We start from the raw sequence: 13,298 nt of genomic DNA on the forward strand, positions 1-13,298 counted from the left end.
ATGAAGCTTTTTTAAAGTTTGCTGAACAGCATCTTGACAAGCCTGTAGAATACTGGGAGAATGTTGTCTGGTCAGATGAGACACTCAGTATTAGACGAGTCTCAGTTAGTGTGTTCAATACTTTTTTCCTGTGTTAATTCCACATGACCATTATCTATGGACTTGAATGTCATGATTTCTTTTCATGTGTGGATTATTGGAGTTAATACCAATGTCTGGGAGAAATTTTGTTTCAATTGCATCTTTGGAAATAAATGTGATAAGAAAAAAGTTGATGCGTTAAATACTTTTTTTTAACCACTGTGTGTGATTTATATATATATATATATATACAAATGTGTGTGTGTGAGTATAAAACAGTGAACAGTAAAGGGCATAACACTGCATATTAATCAGCCAGTCAGTTTTGCTGCTTTAGGCAGATTTTCTGACAAAGAGTCTCTATTTTACCAACGAATCATTTTTGAAGGTTATGTTCAGGGTGGAGATTAATGAATCTTGTCCTTAAACTGTCGTCCTCTCAAATCCTAATGCTTGTTTCCACCTGCTGTTTCTCATCTGATTTGAAATTTTTTGGCTAAATATGAATAGAAATTTAGTGAGTCTGGTTATATTGTCATACAGTACTTTAACAGTATGACTATTACAGAGAGACAGTCTGGAAACAATAGAGTGGAGTACATGGGATTGATCTGTTTTGAGAAGATTTCAGTATTAGCTGACTTGTGTGTGTGTGTGTGTGTGTGTGTGTGTGTGTGTGTGTGTGTGTGTGTGTGTGTGTGTGTGTGTGTGTGTGTGTGTGTGTGTGTGTGTGTGTGTGTGTGTGTGTGACTGCTGATATTCGACACCACTGCTCTTAGGAATCTCTAACTCCTCCCTTCATCTATCTTTGTCTTCATCTGACATCCGTTCCTTCCACTTTCACATCCAGACTCTTCTCACTTTTTTTTTCTATCCCACATCCTCCTTGTGTTTTCTTATTTCATTATATCACCTCATCTTTGGACTCCTCCCTCTTTATTTTATTTTCTGTCGTGTCTCATTCCACTGTATTCTTTTCCCTCATCCTTTCTCCTCCTCACCACATTCTTAGCCCTCCCTGCCTTTCCCCCCATCGTCCATCCTGCTAGCTCAGCTGGTACAGAAGCATCCTTTGTTTCAGCTACGGCCTCTACCCTTTGAAGCAGGGGGGAGCTGTGGAGGGAGAGGGAAGATGTGAAGCATGGACCGGGTGGAGGAGGAAGAAAACAAGTGGGAAATTGGGATAAAGAGAGGAGAGGCTCAGGGGGATAAATGGGAACATGGGGAAGAAAAGGGGGATCATGGCTACGGAAGGAAGGCAGAGGAATAGGCTGGATCAATAGCCAGGGTTGTTCAAGTCATTGATATCCAGTAGCAACAGCATGTGAGGGCAGATTTCCTGTGTGTGGGGCGGGGTATGAGGGGGGAATCAGTCTATAGGACGTGCTTTCAGCTCAGCACACTTCCACTTGGTTCAATGGTGCACAGTTGCAGCACTTTGGTTTTCAGTTAAAGGCCAACAGAGCAGTTTATTGATAATTAAGCTCTTTTGGAACACAGTTGGTGCTGAAGAACCCTTTACATCTTCACTGTGCTGCAGGCCAAGCACTGTTGAAGTCACTACAGATACACTGTGAGAGGTGTGGAGGCCCATGATGCTATCATACTGTCAAAGATTTGTTGCTTGGTTTAAGCGTTGCCTCTTTTCTCTAACATTTAACACTCATCATATCCTGTGTCTTTCTTTTTCTGCAGTGAGAGGGAGAGGAAAGGAAGACTTTGGACTTAAACCCTCATTCACAATGTTATAGCCGGGGTAACATGTGAATCCTGAGGCTGCGTGTTATCCACTATTACATCTTAGCAGGTAAGCTCCCATTCTTTTCCTGTGGCATTCTGAGAAAACTGTAAGTTTGGGTTCAGTTTGGGTATCAACACAGCACCTTAAAATTTACTAATCTGACACCATACTCCTCCCACCTCTTCCTGTGCCGATTGTTTGATGGGAGAGAAAGAGCAGGAGGTGTCCTGGTTCTCAGTTGATCACCAGTTTATTAAAAATACGTCAAGAATGTGCAGTTACAGAGTCTCTGGGTGCAGCTTCGTTTTCCTGACCACAACATGTGTTAGGGCAGTTCACGAAGTCTGACCCCATCTGTCTATATCCGCACTCATTTAAAGGCTAACAGTATATTTTCTAAGGATGTTGGTTGAATCATTTTCGGGCGGTGTCTCTTTTCATTGGCTGTTAACCTTCTTCCCCCCCCTGGCAAACTAAGACTTGCATTTCTGAAATATTTATCCAACCTCCTTCACTGTCTGCAGAGAAACTGTTAAAACCACACATCTCCCTGTTCCCTGTTTATTTTTCTTCACTACTTCAGATTAAATATAAATCTCAACTCTACAAAAATAAATTCCTGACTTGAGTTTTTAAGAATTACACACATTAATTATTTTTATTATTTGGCATAAGCACTACCTGCAACTGTGGTCACATCTCATTCTTATCCTGGGTGATCTTAATCTCTCGGGAGCTTTTAACCTTCTTTCACGTTTCCCACAATGTATTTTACCACATTGAGCACATTTGTGTAATATTGTTGGTAAAGCACACGTACATAAGCTGTAAATTCTAATGGTTCTTGATTAAATCTACACACGAATGCTGATTTCACCTCAAAAACTCAACTTCATCAAAAAACGAGATGCCTTAATTCAATAAAATAACAGATCCACACTAAGTTTGTGTTCATTAAGAGCTACTGCCAGCAGATGGACACCTGATGTGAGCATAAAGACTTGGAGTGGGCTTGCCAAGCTTCCCTTATAAGAGCACTGTCTTTACATGTTATTCACTTTGTTTAAACTGTGGTTAAAAAAAAAAAAAAAAAAAAAAAAAAATGTGCTGGAAGTTATTGCAAGCAGTAAACAAGCAGGCCCATGGTACAGCTGTAGAAAGTATTTTGGAGCGATTTACAGTTAAAATGTAAGAACACTGCAGTATTAGTGGTTATTATATGCAAATTTTGTTGTTACCATTCCTCAAAGGTACTTACCCCTGTTTCAGGCCTGAATGCTAACTTAAGCTAATTTTGAACTTCTCCTACCTTAAGCTCTGCTTCCACCAAGCGGTTCTGTTTGGTTTGTCTACGCACACATTTTGTTGTGCTTCTTTGACTCAAACCATGACATGTCTCCAAACTATTGACACTTAGGGCTGTGTTATGCTTTCCATGTGAACATGAATCAGACGCACAAGATCCGGGCGAGAGAACCCGTGAGGCTTTTATGCTATTTAACTTTCCCTTTGGCGTCCGTTGGTGTCCATTTCCAAACTGTAGGGGGCGGTGTATCTCAAATATACATCTACCAGAGTACTAAATGAAAGGCAAAAAAGTTTGCCTTTATTTACATCATGACATATCTGTTCCAGAGATTCCTCTTCTCTGCCGAGAGTGGCCGCAAATTCATGCCATGAATTATTTACCACTTGGTTATCACAGTGATCTCTGTATAAAGAGTCATACAGATGCCTGTATATCTGCACTTTGACCCCTAGGAGATCCCGTTCTTCTTCCACGTTGTTCACGCGTCTCCGTCCAGCAGGTTAGAAATTTTCAAGTGTGCATGGCTAAGAAAATTTTCGCGTGAAATGGACCATGCCAAGGGGCGTAGGTGCAAGAATGACTAAATTCGTCCACACAAAGCTGCACAGACCCTGTGGAAGTTTGAAGGATAAATCAGCCTTTGGAGTCCCACTTTTTGGTCCCTTTCTGTCGGGGTGCCAGACATACCAATCAACCCGAGAAGGTGGAGCTGTAAGCACTGCAGATAACTTTCTTTTTGCTTGGAAAATGGCAAAATGGTGTGAAACTGCTGTTAAAAAAATGTGTTTTTCTTCTTTGTTGGATTTATTAGCGAGGTACACTGTGTCACACTGCTATGGTGTCATGCTATTACGTAGCTGGCTATCGGCAATCAGCTTACACACAGCCTACCAAGAAGGGCATGGTTTGCCATAGCAACACAAACAGAATCAGGCTTTACCTATCCAATCTGTACCAAACTGTACAGATCCATTCCGGACCGCTTGGTAAAATTGGGGCTTTGCATATAAAGTTGCATCCATCCTCAAATTCTGCACTGGAGGCTTGTAATAAAAGTTTGTTCCTCTTGGGACTAAACTCTTCCAAACAGTTTGGGGCGTTTTGGCTTTGTTTTACGTAGTGACAGGCAGGAGAGATGGGAGAGACAGGGGAGAAAGGGATATGGGATGATATGTAGTGAAGTGCCTGGGGCTGAACTGAACTCAGGCTGCTGCTGGAAGGACTCATAAAAGTATATGCTAAACAAGGGGAGCCACTTCTCTCCCTGAAGACTGACTCTAATGTAAAGGGGGAGTTCGTAGCTTTTCTGCTCTAATAGCTCTAACAAAGCTCTTGAGAAGTGATTGTTGAGATAAATTGGTCATGCTTGAGTCATGGGCTTTGAAAAACTTCTCTTGAACCTCGCTGTAATAGCTTTAAGTTATAACATGTAGCTGCTTCTTCCCCTGTTGTGGAGAGCAGAGTGGTTTGCTCTGTGTGTGTCTGCCATCCAAATTAGCGTTGTCCTGATTCTTCCTGTTGTGGAAACCAGGGTATCATGTTTTCACTTAGAGTGAATAAACAATGGAAACCAGGCTGACCCAGTTTGGACCTGTCATTGCGATTAGGTTGTGCACGGCGCTGCTATAGAAGTGAATCTGACCCAATCCAGCCATTTCCTCCTCTTCCTCATTACATCTCCATATGCCTCATTTGCCTCCATCTTTTTATCTCCTCTTTTTTCCCCCAGCATCTCTTACCTCCACTTTTCATGTTTTCAGGAGGGGATATGGTAACTTGTCATCCTCACGCACGTCTCTCTGTCAGATATCAACCTCTAACCCCCTTACCCCCACGAGACTCTTCTGCTGATCTCCTCTCCCCTAACTCTCCCCTTTTCTCTCCTTTCCCCAGCCTGCTTCCCCCTTTCCTCTCTTCAGCAGGCTGTTAGATCTACACTTCTAACCCCGATATGTCCCTGTGGGATGTGGCTGACTGCTGAACTCAGCTGGAATGAGAGAGGAGGGAAAGAAAGAAAGAGGGAGTTAGTGGTGAGAAGGAGAAAAGGTGGAAGGTGTGCAAATTAGCAGCCGTAGAAAATCCATCAGTCAGCCTGTCTTTCCCTGTTACTATATTAATTACAGATTAATCTTTAATCTCTGTTTCTTTGCAGCCTTTCTAACCCAAAACCAAGTGGATTAACCAAAGCAAAGTAGAGTATAAAATATAAAAAAGTGTACGTGTATCGGCTAAGATTTGTGCCTCCAGAAACTAAATTTCAAGATTAATATTGTATTTTAAAAGCATGATCTGAAATCACATTTCAGATCATGTCACATGCTTGACTCATCACACTAGTAGTGTGTGAGGTAGTTTGGCAGAAAAGTAGAGATCAGTTAACCCTCTTGTGCATTGTGGTCCCTGCAGTGGACAGATATTAAAAAAATACGTTTCTACAAAACCCCAATGGTTTCTGTGGTGGAACTGTATCTGTTCGTGTATTCTTCACAAACCATGAAAAAAAAGCAATGTTAGTGTTTTTAAACACTTGATTTCTTCAGAATGTTAGAGAAAAAGCTTATCAACTTTAAAATATGCATGGTTAAAAATGTCTGAAGATATTGTTTTTTTAATGGAATTAGCAAAAAAATAATATAAAATAAAAAAAATATATATTAGTTTTTACTAATTAAAAAAGTATATATTAATAAAAAAATATCATTAAAATAATAATATGTATATATTTTTTTTACATCAAGTTCATGCTGTTTTATACTGGACGGTGTCCACTGGAGTAGACATGTCTGTTACTTTCTGAACAAACCATGTATTTGAAAAAAAGAACTTGAAAACATTATTTTGATACCTTAAGAATGAAATCACTTCAAAAATCTTGACACAGAATTCCACATTTTATGCATCAGAGGGTTAATGTTACTTACTGGGTCCATTCAATTCAATTCAAACCAGTAAAGGAGCTGATGCTAGGTGTAACAACACAGGACTCTACATCGTTGACTGGTTGAGCCCAGAGGATTTTGTGCAGCATATCAAACAAAAGGGATGTGTCCCCTCCCTCCTGGAAACTCGAAGCTGTAAGCTTTTTAGGCTGACAAAAACAAGTTTGTTAACTGCTGTGGTATTGTGCTCATCTGTCCAAATGAACTCGAGGCATTTCACCTCTGATTAATCAATGGCTATGTATCTTTTTTTCTTTTATTTATCTTGTATTCAGTCTTTCCCATTTCTTATGCCTTTACTTGAATTGGACAGTAAACAGGGCAAGAGTGGGGAGTGACATTTGGCTCACTTGATGAGCAGTTACAGTGCAAACTCTACAAACTGGATCACTGGCTTCCTAAAATATACCTGGAGGGGAAAGTGTCCCTGTACCTGCCCTGTTTGCAGGAGTGGATGGACCTGGTGTTTTCTTTTGCGTAGGCTAAACATCTTTAAATAAATAAATAAATAAGCAGTTTAAATAGTTTTCCCTTCCACTTTGACTTGCTGTGACTCGAGGATCAGTGGATTGTGAGCAGCAGTTTATTGACTGCAGGAGGCTGATGGCAGATAACGCTGTGAATACCCCAAGTGTGTCCATGGTCCGACTCTGCTCCATTGCATGTTGACTGAGTATTCTCCAATCTTTTAGTTGGACAAACAGACAAAAAAGTTCATTTTTTTAAATTGTTATTTTAATAAACTGGTACTTTTACAAGTAAAAGTTCAGTTTTGAAATTTGCTAATAAAACTTACTAAAAACACAGCTTTATCACCATGATATTAAATCAAAGTGCAATAAATAAAACCATTAATTCTTTTTTTTTTTTTTCTTACATGATTCTCTTGCAATATATTGGTTTTGACAGTATTGTGGTTTTATCTTTATGGTGGGTCAAGTATTGAATTTTATACTGTACCCTCAGTCCTTAACTCAAGTCCCAGAGATACTTCACCACATGTTTTCCTATGTTGGTATGCCAGACCAGCTGTATTTTGATCTGCATATATCCAGTTATTAGCCAGTCATTGGTCAAAAAAAAACAAAGAACCAAATCAAAATCTTAAAAAAGGCCACTAATTTCATAATCTATTGGTAAGTTTAAGCAGAAATGAAATCCTCATACTCATGTGACTTCAGGTAGCTATGTATGCAGTTTTCTTAAAGCGTGTTTTACAATTGTCTGAAAGGAAATTAACATAAAGTGAAAACAGTTTTGAGTTGCTTGTTAAATTTCACAATGCTTCAAATAGATTCCACTTTAAGTTAACCTTGGTGTGCTCGATGTCATTAATATGGATTCATAGATTTACTATGTAACCTCAGATATTGAGGCGCATTGACTTTTGAATAAGTGTCAGTGATAAAACTGAAAAGGAAATGCAAAAAGCACAGCCTACATAAAGTGCAGTCTGTATTGTACTTCTTGCATTTGTGAGTGCGTATGTGTGGGTTGAAGTTCATCTGGTTCATCTTTTATGTCAGGCCCTGCCAATCATCTCGTCCTGTAGATGTGCAAATACTCTAAGGCCTAGATTGGTGGAGAGACAGAAGTTTTCTTTTTTTTTTCTCCAATCTTTTTTTTTTCCATAGCTTCAGGGAGAGATGTAGTGAGAGATGCAGAGACAGACAGGAGGGATGATGGGAGATCAAACAGCAGCCTCTGTTTGTTTTATCTTTCTAATGAACAAAGTGTCACACACTGCAGCGCTTTGGAGTTCACTCAGAGGCCTGGGCGCCAATGAGGGACTTCAACCTGCAACCCCCCAGCTTCTGAGAGCACCTCGAACTATTGCCCCCCTTAAAGCTGGATCACCCTTTTGTGTGTCAGTGTGTGTCACTGTGTGTGTTCATGCATGTGTGTGTGTCTGCTTGTGCTGAAGCCCTTAACTATTCAGCAAAACGGATCAAAGTCAAAGTCAAGTCTCCCCCTGTCCCCTCCTCACTTTGATGAATGGGGGCCTGGTGGATGGATGGATGGATGGATGGAGGGATGGAGGGAATTGAAGGGGAGACGGGTAAAAAAGGAGGAGATGGAAAGAGGGGTGAATGAAGAAGTTCAGAACGGATTGATGGATGAGAAGGAAGGTTGAAGAGAGTACGTGAAGTGGAAGTAGATGTTTGAAATGTGAGCAGATGGCTGTGACCTTTCCATCACCCTCTGCAGAGCTGGTCCCATAAGTTTTAGATGAAATCTCACATTCTATATCCGTTCTTTTTTTACTCCTTTTATATATTTCTAACTTTGCGTCAGTCTGTGCCTTTTTTTATTTTCATTCCTTTATTTAAACAGTTTACTTTTTTTCCCCTGATTTCCTTCATCTATTTTTCCATCTCCTGTTTTTTATTTCCCCCTTTTTGCGCCTTTTTCCTCTTGAAATGTATCATTTCTTCCTCAGTTAAAATTTTCCTCCCTCATCCTTATCCCACATTCCTTTTCCTCTCATTCCCCTTTTTCCAGATCAAACCTTTCCTCCCCCCTCTCATCTCCTTCTCTCCCTCGTTACCCTCCTCTTTACCTCCTGCTCTGGCAGCTTGTGAGTGTGCACGTGTGCCTGTTAATCCTGCCAGGTTTGTGTCGGTGTGTGTGTGTGCACATGCGTTCTCTCCAGGAGAGTTGAAAGACTGCATGGATCCCTTGGGGAGGGAGAGTGTGGCAACGGAGTTCTGTCCAGGGCCAGTCATGTCGGCCTGGGTCACCATGCTAACCCCTGCCCCCTGCTTCAGTGCTGGGGCTGAGGGATTAGAAGTGTGAGGAGAGAGGAGGAGGAGGAGGCATAGGAAGAGAGGAGAGATAAAAGGAAATGAAGCAAGGGGGTAATTCATACAGAGGAAATGCAAATACATTAGACACACACCCCAAGGTACATGGTTAGTCATGTCTGAAACTCATACTCTCTTATGTGTCCTATAAATAGAATAGAATAGAATAGAATAGAATAGAATAGAATAGAATAGAATAGAATAGAAAATACTTTATTTATTCCTGAGGGGAAATTCAGGAGTCACAGCAGCAATCAAGAAAACAAAAGTAAGAAAGTGTATAGAAAGTCCATAAGAAAATAGATGATGACAGCTTGTCCATCATTCTCCAGTTCAGCCAGCCTCCACCTCCACAGGGTCCAGGACTGAGCTTCTTCAGCAGTCTGTTCAGTCTCTGTCTCCTGGATCCTGTCTGCCCACAGCAGGTGAAGCTCTTCCAATGTGGCGTTGGTGTCTGATGTTAGCTCTGTTAGCCATGTCTGTGAATATCATTATGCTCTACCTTCTGGTATTCTCTCTGTTGCTGGGTTAGCACAGCTAGCTTGTCCGTCTTATTGGATATAGAGCTTACGTTCCCAATAATGATGAATGGAAGGACAGGTCCATGTCGTCACTTCTTAGCTCACACCTGAGAACCAGCACGTCACCCTTACCTCCCTCTCCTTACCTTGTGGGGAAACATCAGGCCTTGCACCAGTTAGCATTGAAATGCTACAAGCTGCTAACAGATGAGTTCACATGTAAACAATGCAGCCATGGATACATGTAGGATCACCAGACAAACGCAGGAGCAAAGGTAGAAAAAATATCACTGAAGACACAACCGGTTTGGTTTCCATGACCAACAAATGAACCATACAAAGAAATGGATCCCTCGAAATACAAAGATGACAAAAAAGGGATGAAAAAAGAAATTGACATGGAAGAGAGAGCTGCCACAACAGGGCAGCACCTAGCAACAAAGCCAATGATGAGTGATGCTGACCACTTCCAAACTATCCTTTGTTTCCCTTCTTATGTTTGCCCAAATCTGAGGATGTTTGGGACAAACAAATGCACAGAATGTCAGTTTAAGTTGCAACCAATTTACTTTATTATTATCATTAAATTTGATTTGGCGCTATATAAATAAAGATTGATTGATTGATTGAAATTACAGCGTGCTGTCTGAGAGTCTTTGATGAATGTGTAATTCTGGAAGAAGTAGAGCACATTCTTGTTTGCTGAACACACAGGGGAGAAAAGACGTCTTGCATCAAGCAGACAAAGCTCCTCATTTTACTGTTTCTAATATCTTTGGGCCATTTCTTCCTGAGTATGAAACACAGTAATACTTCACGAGAAATGCCCCACTCACCCCTCCCCCTAGGGTTTTGGTACCCCTACATAGGAACTGAGTTTCTGTCTCTATCACTACCTCCTGCCCATCGCACACGGTCATATTGCTCCTGACATTCTCCGGAGTTCCTGGTTAGTCTCTGTCTCCCTGTTTTTGTTCTCACCGCAGGCAGCAGCAGGAAATGGAGTGTGTGGAACAGGATGTGAGGGTAGCCATACTTGTTTATTTTGCACTAAAAGCCCACAGCCTGGCTGCAAACCAATGGTGAATGACAAAAATGGACAGAGACAGTGAGGTTACAGACACAGACCCGCTGTGGTTTTTGTTTTTCTTCCTTTGTGTTTTTCTGCCTGTGACGACATTTCATACAACAAAGGTATGAGGAGAAAAATCATTTTGACATATTGGCTCTGATTGCTTGGGGAATTGGACAAAGCAAAAGGAAAACAGGCCAAATGTTAAAAATAAATACACTGAATAAGACTCTAATTTGATGAATGTAGAGTAGAAAGAGAAACATTAGAACTTACACCATTGTCTGTTTATTTTACGTTAGGATTTAACAAGTTTAGAATCATGACAGATGGGGCAATTTCTGTACACAACGAGGTGGTGGTTTCATATGGAGTTACACACTAGTGCTGCTGTTTAAATTATCATTGTTAACTTCTTATCCAGCTGTTTTTTTTTGCACTGGGTAGCTTCGCTGTGCTCGTATTCTGAAAATAAAGGAATCTGAATCTGAATTTGGTGACAAAAGGATGCAGAATGAGCTGATAGGTTGGAGTGGGCTCAGACAGGACTGAGGTGATGAAGGGTTGCAAGGAACAGACTGTCCATAGGTAACAAAATCACATTTTTCAGCAGCAGGATGATGGAAGTTGAGGCTAAATCTGGTTGGCTTAAAACTTTAAGAGGGCAGGGACCACAATCAAAAAGGCAGAAAACATACCAGGGCAGGAAGTTAAGTATTTTGAAAGAAGTGGGGAGAAAATAAGAAAAAATGAAAAGGGCAGAAAGAAACACAAGACTGTACAGTATTTTGTCGTTGGCCAGTTTGTCTATCAAACACCTGAAGTTCTCCCTTGTTTTTAATTGTAAATGTCCCCTCCACAATATTATTCCGTTGTCACTCTCAAAAAAAGGCTTTGTACATTAAGTTTGTTGCAACCTGCACAGAATGAAAACAAAGCAACACCTGTGGCGCAGCGGCTTAATGTGCCATGCTTGTCAAGAGACTCTCAGGTCTCGCCACATTAGTTCAACTATGGCCGAGGGATTGTAAAGCTGTGAAGTTCTGCATCCATGGAAGAAACAAGTGAAGTTGGCAGTGTGGGAACATTTTGGGTACAATAAGGATGACCAAACAAAATCAGCCACAGATTCTGTGGGGTCACCTCCCAGCACCCAGCGACCATGTAAAGATGATCCAAAATAACCAAGTCACATTACATCAGTGGAGTTACTCAGTGACACATTATCTTTGTTGAAACCTAAACATGAGAGGTGCAATCACGTGCAGACAAGAAAATGAATATGACACAGCAGCAAAGGTAACAATAAATTACAAACTGAGGACCATTCCCAATAGTAGCCCGTAGCCCCTTGAAGGGGTGACCCAATTCTCCAGGTCAAGGGGAAGGAGTGTCTTTTCTCTCCCTCTTTTCTTTGAATTAAATGAAATGAGAGAACCAGATATATACTCAGTATCAGATGTTAAGGCTGTTTATTGTTTAATTGTAAGATGTGCATCAAACTTCCAGCTGCCGTCAGGTTAACTTTCCATTATGACAAACGGCTTTAATCTGACATCAGATGTGACGGGACAGTTAATATAGATATAAATGTATATGCTGGTTCAGACGGTTACATTAAATAGTGATTTCTGTGATTGTTTATTACATTAAAATGTGTCTGACACTCTGGAAACCTGCCTCTGAGGCTTTGATGACATGTGCGCACATGTGCGCCTGTCACCAAATTACAGCTGCGGAGGGTGCGCTCCGCTTTGCGCCGAGAATAGACCAGGTTGGAGCTGGCGAGCTTTTAGAGCACTTTTTTGGCACAAAATTGTCACTGCACCAACATGAATCTGCTGACACCTTCCCCTGGCGTGCCGTCACACCCATCTCTGCGCAGACGGTCTACCAAATTGTCAAATTGGCGGCGCACGGCGGTGCGCCACACAAAATTAACACTGCATGGGGTGCACCAGGCTTGCCCCCTTTGCACTGCGCCATGAAATTAGAGCCCAAGGAGTCTATTCCCATCTTAACCCACCATGAGTGGAGCACTTTGGAGAATTTAGCAAGTAAAAGTTGAAGAAAGCAGTTATTTTTAAAAGATAGACACCTACAGGTATCTGCCTGTCATGAACTATGTTTGCTGTGTTTATATCTGTTGCCCTTTCGTTTAGCGAGCTACTCAGAGTTAACTTGATGAACTCTTCACTGTCAAATGCTCCGCATATTTCAAATTAGGACTTTGAAGAAGTTTAACTTGTCTCCCTCGTCACCTCCCTGCCCTGCCAACCTGCCACTTGTCCGCATCTCCGTCTCCTCTGCCTGTGTCTCGTCTTCTATTTCTGTCTGCATCATTCAAACGTTATCTCCCTCTGCTTCCCTAAGCGTCATATCCATCACTTTGTCTTGTTCTATTGTGCTCAGCTGTCTGACAGGGGCTGCTGGTGACGTGAGTACATCTTTATCCTTCTTTATCACAACTGCAACCTTATAAGCAACTCTGTGTGTGCAGCTTGAGCATATTGTCATGCTACATTAGTCAATTAGAGTTTAACAAAGTATCACACTGTTGACATCTCAGGATAGCAACCTGCAGGTATGTTGGAGCTCCAAAAAGCATCTGAGAAAAATGCAATGCAGAACATAACCTCACTGAGCTACATTAGATCACATCTCCTGGTCTGAAAACATTGTGTAACAATTACAGTAGTTTGCGCGGTAGATGAGGCGATGCAATATTTGTGCAACATTAGTAGATGTTTACGCTGTGCAGACATAATTGAGGACATTGCTTTTCTTTGGGTGCATTTGTATTGTGGATATGCAGCCATTTATTCCAAAAG

At 41.2% G+C, this 13,298-nt stretch overlaps 1 protein-coding gene across 1 annotated transcript in view; it reads left to right on the forward strand.

Moving 5' to 3' along the window:
• Window positions 1-13,298, forward strand: part of lrfn5a (leucine rich repeat and fibronectin type III domain containing 5a) — a 168,684-nt gene that overhangs the window by 78,282 nt on the left and 77,104 nt on the right. Inside the window, exon 2 of the mRNA XM_074692287.1 lies at window positions 1,777-1,888. The gene's annotated coding sequence lies outside the window, so the exon portion shown is untranslated. The remainder of the gene's footprint in view (window positions 1-1,776; window positions 1,889-13,298) is intronic.

This window comes from Halichoeres trimaculatus, unplaced genomic scaffold, assembly GCF_033239565.1.
Source record: "Halichoeres trimaculatus isolate MK-OKI-2021-1 unplaced genomic scaffold, fHalTri1.1 fHalTri1_scaffold_17, whole genome shotgun sequence".
NCBI classification, from domain to species: domain Eukaryota; kingdom Metazoa; phylum Chordata; class Actinopteri; order Labriformes; family Labridae; genus Halichoeres; species Halichoeres trimaculatus.